The 9,497-nt window shown below is 43.9% G+C and overlaps 1 protein-coding gene across 1 annotated transcript in view; it reads left to right on the top strand.

Moving 5' to 3' along the window:
- Nucleotides 1-1,403: 1,403 nt before the first annotated feature.
- Nucleotides 1,404-9,497, top strand: part of KLHL18 (kelch like family member 18) — a 154,503-nt gene continuing 146,409 nt past the window's right edge. The window contains exon 1 of the mRNA XM_060308777.1: nucleotides 1,404-1,672. The gene's annotated coding sequence lies outside the window, so the exon portion shown is untranslated. The remainder of the gene's footprint in view (nucleotides 1,673-9,497) is intronic.

The raw sequence follows: 9,497 nt of genomic DNA, 5'->3' as shown, positions 1-9,497 counted from the left end.
ATGTAAAAATGTCCTAGGCTGAAAACACTGTTGGGCAAAACGATATTTCGGTTTTCTAAAGCACTGTCTGTTTAGAGAATCCTCAAACGATTCTTGCTTTTTACCAAAGTCTTCAAAAGGAGTAGAAAGTCATCCGTTCAGGGTAAGAGGTTGCTGCTACCAAGGAAGTAGAGTGTCCGAAAGTGTGCAAATCTCATAATCTAATAGAGAACGCATGCCCCTGCGGATGCTTTCACCTTCGGGCGGAAAAACCAACCCGGTGTCACCTCAACATTGGGGCCACTCAAACCTCACCACCATTACAAAACCGAAATGCCAAAGGTGCAGAATATGAAGCCGGAAGCACTACCAGGCCAGGATCGCGTTCCAGGGGAAAAAAAATCAAAACCGAGACTGCAGCGCGGGGCCCTCGGCCGCCTTGGGCCGAGAGACGCACACTAGGCCCTTCCGGTCGGAGCCGCCGTCGCCGGTAGGCCAGGCGACGGGCCAGGCTTTCACCCGAGCCCGGGGATTCGCGGCCTACCCTCGCCGGTGCCCTCTCGCGGAGTCTGGCACCGGCTGCTCCTCCGACTTGGCCCCTTCGTCTGTAGCGCGGTCCGCGCAGGCCGCGAGGAGCCGGAGGAGACCGCCGAGCCTTGGGCCGGCCGGGTCGGTGCAGACGCGGCGGTGGCGGCAGAGGCCGCGCCGCCCCTCCCCCACCGGCCCGGCCCAACCGCCGCTGCGACGCGAGTAGCGGCGCCAACGCCGGGCCCAACCTCCGGCCCGCGGCGGCCCGGACAAGGGGCCGGTGGCGGCGGCGCGGGCCTGCTCCCCACGCCGCCTGCGCGAGTCCACCGCAGGCCCGTTACTCTCCGCGCCACAACCCGTCAGGACGCGCCGCCCTCGGCTTGCGCTGAGGCGGCCGAGGGCAGCGCGAAGCCGCTGAGCTGATACTTACTCAGGGGTCGGGTGCTCGGGGTCGTAGAAATCCCCCATCTTCGGAGGCGGCTGCGGCGGCAGCTGCTTCATCGGGAGCGGCTGGAGACGGCGACGCGAGCCCCCTCCCCGCGGCAGGGCGACGGGAGGGAGGGGAGGGGAGAAGGCCGCTGGTCCGACCGCGGCGGCGGCGGCGGCGGCGGCAGGGGCGGCCCGCGTCGCTTGCTCGCTCGCTCCCTCCCTCCCTCCGGCGCCCGCCCGCCGCTCTCTCCCCCACACACTCACACCGGGAGCGACGCTAACCCCGCCCTCCCCTCTGCAGCACAGGCCCGGCCCCTTAAAGAGACACGCACCCGCCGCGAGTCCGCCGCCAGTCGGCGCGCCGGCAGCTGCCGGTTGTCCTCAGGCCGGAGCGGGAGGAGCGGGAGGAGCGGGAGGGGCTGTGCGCAGCCCGCGGACCCGGCCCGACTTCGCCAGCGACTTCCTGGAACAATAAGCCCCAGGCTTGAGCGCCGTTGGCCCGCCCCGGCTGAGAGCCGCTGCGCCGCGAACCCTCCCTCGGGCCCGCTGTGGCGGCGGGGCGCTGAGGCGTGACCCAGCGCGCCCCGGGGTTGTTTGCCGGCGACGACGGGGAAACAGCCCGAGCCCGCCGGGACACTAGCCTGCCTGCTCCGCTGCTCTCGAAGACCTGCCCTCCCGGAGCGCTGGAGTCCGCAGCGGCGCCGAGGGCCCCTCCCCCGGGCCTGCGGGCTCTGAGGTAAGGCGGTCGCCGCTTCTCCCGTGCCTCTCGCCCCTCTCTCCTTTATTTTTCCTCGCTTTTTCTCCCTGTTGCCTCTTCATCTCGTCCCCTCAGCAAGTACGAAAGCGGAGCTAGGCTGGGGATTCGCCCTAAAGCCGATCTCTGGGGACGCCCCTTCCTACCTCCCGCCCCCGCTGGGTCGGCTGGGCCCCGTCCTCCTGTCGCCGGGCTGCGTTCCACCACCCACACCTCCACCTGGAGCTGTACGTATTCTGCCCCCATCCCAGCATCTGGGAGCTGCAGGTCCCGTTTTCTGGGTGGTTCTTAAAGGCCTTGGAGGAAATGTCTTTTAAGAAAAAGTTATTAATCACTTTCCTGCAAAAATGACATGGTAAGATGAAGTAGGATAACTTGAAAGGGTTGTGAGTCTGTTATTTTTGGAAGGAGAAACAAGAATACATAAAGCCATTAGCTAAACTCTTAGGGAGGTTCATAAGATCAGATATTTTTGTAGTTTTTTAAAAATTTCCAATGTAATTTTGAATCGGATTTTACCAGCAAACAATTGGATGGAGGTGTGTGTTATGGACTGAATGTGTACTCCATCCCACAAATTTATATGTGAAATTCTGTCCCCCAAGATAATAGTATTAGAAGGTGGGACGTTTGCGAGGTGATTAGGTCATGAGAGTGGAGCCTGCATGAATAATGGGATTAGTGCCCTTATAAAAGTCCATTGAGTTCTCTCCTTGTCTGCCCTGAGGATACAAGGAGAAAACAGTGTGCAACCCAGAAGAAGGTCCTCGCCAGAACTCAGCCGTTCTGGCACCCTGATCTCCAACTTTCAGCCTCCAAAACTGTGAGAAATAAATTTCTGTAGTTTATAGCCACCAGTCTATGGTATTCCGTTTTAGCAACCGACAGTATAAGAGACTAGACATCCTTTACTAACTCTTTTTTATATCGTGTGTGTGTGTGTGTGTGTGTAAACACACATATATGTATGTTGTCACTGTCTGTTAGTGCTTTATCATCATTGTTTCTCACTTGGGGATTATTTTGGCTTTTTTGTTGGTTTTTAGGCATGTCATGCAGGTCCAGAGCCTGTCTCACTCCCTTGGTTCAAGTCTCCCATGGCCACTTCTTTACAAACTATGAATATTACCTAATTTATCTGCTTTTTCTCATTGTAAGATGAGAATATTAATGTGGACAGGACCTCACTGTTGTAAGGATCCAATGAGATAATATTTGTAAAGCTTTAAACCTTAAGTAAATAACAAGCACTCACTTAGACATTATAGTACAGTGGTTAAGAGCTACGAGGCATTGTATACCAACCCACCACTTTCTAACTTTGTGACATTAGGCATGGTTACTTTTCATGCTTCCAGTGCCTCATCTGTAAAATAGAGGTATTATCCACTGCACAGAGTGTTGTGATTATCGAACTAAATTGTATAAAACATGCTTGCACAATACCTCTCATTGAGTAAGTGTTATGTTTTAGGCTTTGAAAGAATAGATTGGAGCCCTGTGCCTTAGATGCCACATAGGCCATTGGGAGCCACTTGACATTGGACAGACAGGAAAGGGCTACCTTAATTATAGGTGGAGGTGGCTAAAATAATTTAAGTATGAGGTGATAAGGACCTAAACTGAGGTGAATGAGAAAAAAGCAGTCAGTTACAAGTTTCCTGTTTCCTAAATAACAAAGTAAATAGTTCTCTTGCAGGAGGTGCAGCTGGTCTTGATAATACCTGGTCTTAAGATAGCATTAGTCTGGTTAGAACCCAATGCAATAAGCATGCCAAACTATGGGATTCAGTGGGAAATACTAAGCCCCAAACATAAATAAATAAACCGAGTTTTTACAGGCAAGATTGTTGGAAGATTGAGTACTATTTAATGGCCTCATCTATCTCTGTACTAGGAGTTCTCTGTACACGTATTTTAAATTCAAAGAGAAGGCATCCTTGGAACACATACTTGGGCCTGGCCTCTTGATCAAAGCTGTGGGATAATTTGGTCTTTAGCCTATAATTGACTATCTCCTACTTTCTTACATAAAACCTTTTACAAATATGTTTGAAGGAAAAATGTCAAAAGCCTTAAAGTAAAACATATTATAAAAGGCATTCTATTCTTACAGTGCTAAAACCATAGAAATTTTCATAATTGCTCCTGCCATTACTACTGCTGTAGGCCCAGAGCACCCCCATCTCAGGGGGACCCAAACATAGCCAGTAGTGACCCTGAAACAAAGTTGACTAGGGCATCTCTTGCCTTAGGGGAAATGGAAGGCCAAACATCAGATATTGCCCACAGTCATGCTCCTGGTACCTGGATGGGAAAAGAAAAAATATAATTGAGGTGGAAGAGAGAGCACCAGTTGATTGCTTGAGCACATTCTTCAAAACTACTATGTGTAAACAAAATTTTTCAGGTCATATGTTGACAAGACAGTTCTTAGGACTGATAAAACACAGAAGCAATAAAATCAAGACACGGAGGTAGTCTGAGGTACCGCTGGGTGGTGCCTCTTTTCACTGTGCCCAAGTCAGAGCTCTGCTGGCTTCAAATGGGAACCTGGCTAAGGCTTTAGGAGAGAGAGAGAGAAAAGTTGTTACCCCTCGAACCTACAGCCGGGGCTGAGTGGGGAAGCTGCCCCTACCTACTTACCCTTGCCTCTTCCTGTCCCATTCTTCCCTCACCAAATCCTTTGCTGACCTAAGGATTGTCAGAAGACTGTATTTCTCAAGAAATGCCAACGTGGGAAGGGCATGCAAGCCCCAGGCCTTCAGTCCTACAACGCCCCAAAGTTCCTGGCTTTGCCAAGAGGGGACAGGGTTGACAGTGGCAACAAAGTCAATGTGGGCAGCATGAGCAGGACAGTGTGAGCAGGGCAATGTGGGAAACCGTATCTCTACCCATGTGCTCCCACAAACACCCTCACGTTGGCAGATTAGGCCCATTCTTAATGGCCATAGCCTATGGTTAATAATGGTCTGCCCACGTATAAAAGGTTGAATTTAATATCAGAGAGGCAGTTTAGGAGTATACATGAATGATATACAGAAGGCTGGGTTATATCAAGATCAAATGTTTGAAAGTTGAAGCTTGCCAGTACAAGGTTTATGAAGATCATAACAGTTTGTGAGACACCTAATTAATTTCCTTGATTATTTAAATATTATCTTGAATCTATTCCCTGATGTTAATGATCCTGTCATCAGTTTGTTTTTTTCTAGTCCAGTGTTTTTTGAATAGAGGAATTGTGTTACATATTCCAAAAATGTGTTTTTATTTATTTGGTCTCTAGGAAACCAAAATTGGCTGTTACTGTAGTTACACATTAACCATTGTGTCATGATTACAAACAGGTACATCCTAGCATTAGAATAGAAACGTGATTTGGGTGTCTATAAGCTGTTATATACAGTTTTTTAATGCTGATTTACTGCTTAGTTTTAATAGATCAATATGTCATTCTGTTGTAACTGAAACTAATTCTTTTCCATTAATTAAAAATATAATGAGAAAGGTGGTTTTCAAAATATAAAGTATGTTACTCTACAAATGAAAGACTTGGATCAAGTGGTTTAAATGTGTATTTACTCTTCTGTAGGACAGAAATATATATAACCAACATCTCAGCATTTGGGGACCATGAAATGGGAGAATGTCTGAGAAAGTACCTAGCACATGTAAACTAATAGCCATACGGTAAAAAATTGGATACCTTATAAATTTATGTAGCTACATGAGACTCAACAGAATTGAAAGTTATTTTAGATTTAATCAGTATACCAAAAAAAGACAGCATAATTTAAAATAATGGTTATTTTAACTGTTCTACACAAATCTTTCACACTCTTTGGCTCTGGAATACCTTCCTTGGGGAGGTGTAATTACAGTTGATTTTTATTCATGTTTAATTAGCACATTTCAACACAAGTTAAGAATATAGAAAACAATACAAGACCTACATTGAGCCCTATTACATATATTATTTGTATCAAGCCAAGAACCTTCCTATATATATAGTATTATACTCTGTAGTTGTCTTTTCTGTTCCATACTGCTTTGTTAACTGACTTCCATTACATAAGTCTATCTTCCCAACTCTTTAAGTTTGTTTTATTACTTTGCTACTTTTTTTACTTTTTTTTTTCTTTTAGAAGCTCTTAAAATGTTCACTTTGAATTTTTCTGTTGGGACTAGATTGTTGTGCAGTTAGCAGGCTTCTATAAGTCTCCTTCATAAGTTCCTACAAGCCAACCATATCACTGGGCTTGAAAGTGCTGACATAAAAGAACCACAGGGACTTCCCTGGTGGCACAGTGGTTAAGAATCCACCTGCCAATGCAGGGGACACGGGTTCGATCCCTGCTTCGGGAAGATCCCCCATGCCATGGAGCAACTAAGCCCGTGCGCCTGTGCTCTAGAGCCTGTGAGCCACAACTCTTGACCCTGCGAGCCACAACTACTGAAGTCCGTGTGCCTAGAGCCCATGCTTTGCAACAAGAGAAGCCACTGCAATGAGTCTTGCCTGTACACTGCAAGAAGGGTAGCCCCTGCTCGCCGCAACTAGAGAAAGCCCGTGCACAGCACCAAAGACCCAACACAGCCTAAATAAATAAAATTAATAAATTAAATAAATTAATTTAAAAAAAAAGAACCACATACTTTAGCCCTCAAGTATATAGAAATATTGTTATTAGGTAATTTTTTTTGCAATATGTGTTAATCTTGTCTTCCCTACAAGATTATCAAGCACTCAGGGAAATGATTATAGTGTCTGTTTGTTTTTGTCCTGTTTTATTTTGAATCTTGGCACCCTTTCAGAGAACTCATCTCCTGAGCTTCTTGCCTTCCAGCAGAGGATCAAACTGCTCAAGATTATCTCTGCTTTACAAAATAAACCAAAAATCCCAAAGGTTAAGTCACATGACTAAGAAGTGGTAAAGCCAGGATTTGAACTTGGTTATCCGATTCAAGACATCTTCAGGCAGAAAATCTGGAGTTTGTCACTAATAGAACATAATCCCTGATATAAGAAAGAATCATGAGCAAAGAAATTGGTAAATAAGTGGTTAAAACTAAAAAATATTTACCATAGAAAGTAATAATAATACATAATTTGTGTGGTTAATAAAGTAAAGCAAGATAGAACTAATATCCTGGATAACAAAGTCATAATTTGGAAGTGGGATGGGTGGGGTGATGATTGGATATGAAGTTTTCCAAGGTCCTTGTACTGTTTGGGAAGAGGGTAAACATACTGATTAACTTTAAGCTTTACTCTTTTAAGTGTACAAGTTAAAATGTCTTGGGTAACTACTAAAAGAGTGTATCATTTCCAAATTAATGGAGGGAGAAAAAATTTTTTTAAAAAGCAAGATATGTAGAAAAAAGAAAGAAATAGTGAAACAAAACCAAAAACAAAACACAGAAAGATGTAAATGGATAGAAAAAGATGTCAGGCTAGGGCTTCCCTGGTGGCGCAGTGGTTAAGAATCCGCGTGCCAATGCATGGGATGCGGGTTCGAGTCCTGGCCTGGGAAGATCCCACATGCCACGGACCAGCTAAGCCCATGTGCCACAACTGCTGAGCCTGCACTCTAGAGCCCACAAGTCACAACTACTGAAGCCCAAGTGCCTAAAGCCCGTGCACTGCAACAAGAGAAGCCACGACAATGAGAAGACTGCGCAGAACAACAGGAAAATCTGTTTCCTGCTCCTCTGGATTGTTGGCAGAATTCAGTTCCTTAAGTTGTAGGACCATAGTCCCACTTTCTTGCTGGCTATAAAATGAGTAAGGGTCATTCCCATCTTGTAGAGGCTGCCACATTCCTTGGCTTATGGCCTCTTTCTTCTATTTTCAAAGCTAACAACAGGCATGTTAAATCCTTGTCCTTGTCTCTGTGTTCAACTCTTTTTGTCTTCTTCCATTTTTAAGGATTTGTGATTAGATTGAGCCCAGGTAATCCAGGATAATCTCCCCACCACAAGGTCTGTAATTTAATCACGTGGAAGTCCCTGCCACTTAAGGTAATATATTCACAGGTTCCAGGGAATAGGGAGTGGACATCTTTGGGGAGCTATTATTCTGCCTACCACACCATCATAACTTGTTAATATGGTGAATTACATGAAATAAACGTGCAATATTGAACCCAAACTTTCATTCCTGAAACAAATTCGACTTGGTCATGATTTTTACCTTGTAAACAAATTGCTGGATTTGCTTTAATAGTGTTTTGTTCGGGATCATTGCATCTTTATTTAAGAATCAGAATAGCTTATAATTTTAATTTCTCATCCTATCCTTGCCTGTCTGGGTCTGTATGTTCATCCATCCATCTATCCTTTCCTCCCTGCCTTTATTTTTTGAAGGAAAATTGACCAATAATTCATTTTTTAATGGTTCTAGGACCAAATAGGTTTTCTATTTCTCATTTCTCAGTTTGCTAATTTATATTATCTTAGAAAGTTGTCCAAGTTGAACAAAGTTTTCAAATTTATTGGCATCAACTTGTTCATTTTTTCAGTTAATTTTATAGTCTCTGCAATTTCCACAGTTTTATCCCACTTCTCATTATTTGTATATTTTTTCCCCAATTTGCCAGAAATTGGTCAACAGTCTTTTAGAAGAACCAATTCTTGCCTTTGTGTACCTTCTCCACTGTATATCTTTTATTTCTTTAATTAATTTTGTATTTTCATCTTCACTATTTTACTTCTACTTTAGTTCTTAAGTTTGACATAATTTGTTAATTTTGTCTTTTTTCCCCCTGTAAAATAAGCATTTAAATTTCTTAATTTCCTTGTTATTACTTTAGCTGTATTATACAATTTTGTTAGTTATTTCATTGATCTTTAGTTCTAATTAGTTATTAGAACTAAATAACCAATGTTATTAGAACTAAATAACCATGGAGTTATTTACAAGTCTCCTTTTGAAACTTCAGAAGTGTTTTCCCCCCCTAGTTAGTAATTTCTTCTAACTTAATTGCATAGTGCTCATAGAATGTGGCCTATATAACATCAATCATTTGAAATTTGTTGAGAATTACTACCTGAACTTATACGTGGTCAATTTTCATAAATATTCCACATGTGCATTAGAAGGATATGAATGCTCTAATTGTACAGTGCAACACCAAATGTGTGTTAATTCAATCTTAATTATGTTGCTCGTATCTTCAGATTCTTGTCTGTAAGATCTATCCATTATTTTGAGGTATTTTAAAATCTCCACTATAGTGGTAAATATATTCATTTTTCCTTGTGATTTGTCAAATTTTGCTTTTCTTATTTTAAGGATTTGTAATTAGGTGTATATATGTTTAGAATTCCAAAGTTCTAGGGCCCTGAATTTTTATCATTATTTAGTGAGCTTTGTTTATTTCTATTTTGTCTGATGTTAACATAGCTACACCTATCAAAATGGTTAAGTCTCAGGAACATAACGAGCAGGATAAAAAGGAATAAATGAATATATTTTTCCCTTTATATGAAGTTTTACAAGTCAAAATTAAACAACAGATTGTACAGGGAATTAAACATGGCAGAGCTTGGGGCTGGGCTGCTCATGAGAGCTGGGCTCTCCCATTCCTGCCAGGATTCATCCACTCCAGGATTTGAGGGCCACAGAGCTCAAGCGGGCAGGCTGGCAAGGGGGATCACCCACTGGAATCAGAGATCCGGGGTCCCTGCACAGGACCTGACCCGTAGGGAACAAAAAGAAAAAAAATGGCAGAACTCAAGGAGGAAAGGGAAAAGTAAAGAATTCGGGATAATTTTTTTTCTAAAGGGGTAAAAGGATCACATGGAGGCA

Source organism: Globicephala melas, chromosome 11, assembly GCF_963455315.2.
Source record: "Globicephala melas chromosome 11, mGloMel1.2, whole genome shotgun sequence".
In the NCBI taxonomy this organism is placed as follows: Eukaryota; Metazoa; Chordata; class Mammalia; order Artiodactyla; family Delphinidae; genus Globicephala; species Globicephala melas.
The sequence above is the reverse complement of the archived record's forward strand: the minus strand, read 5'-3'. Positions and strand labels throughout refer to the sequence as shown.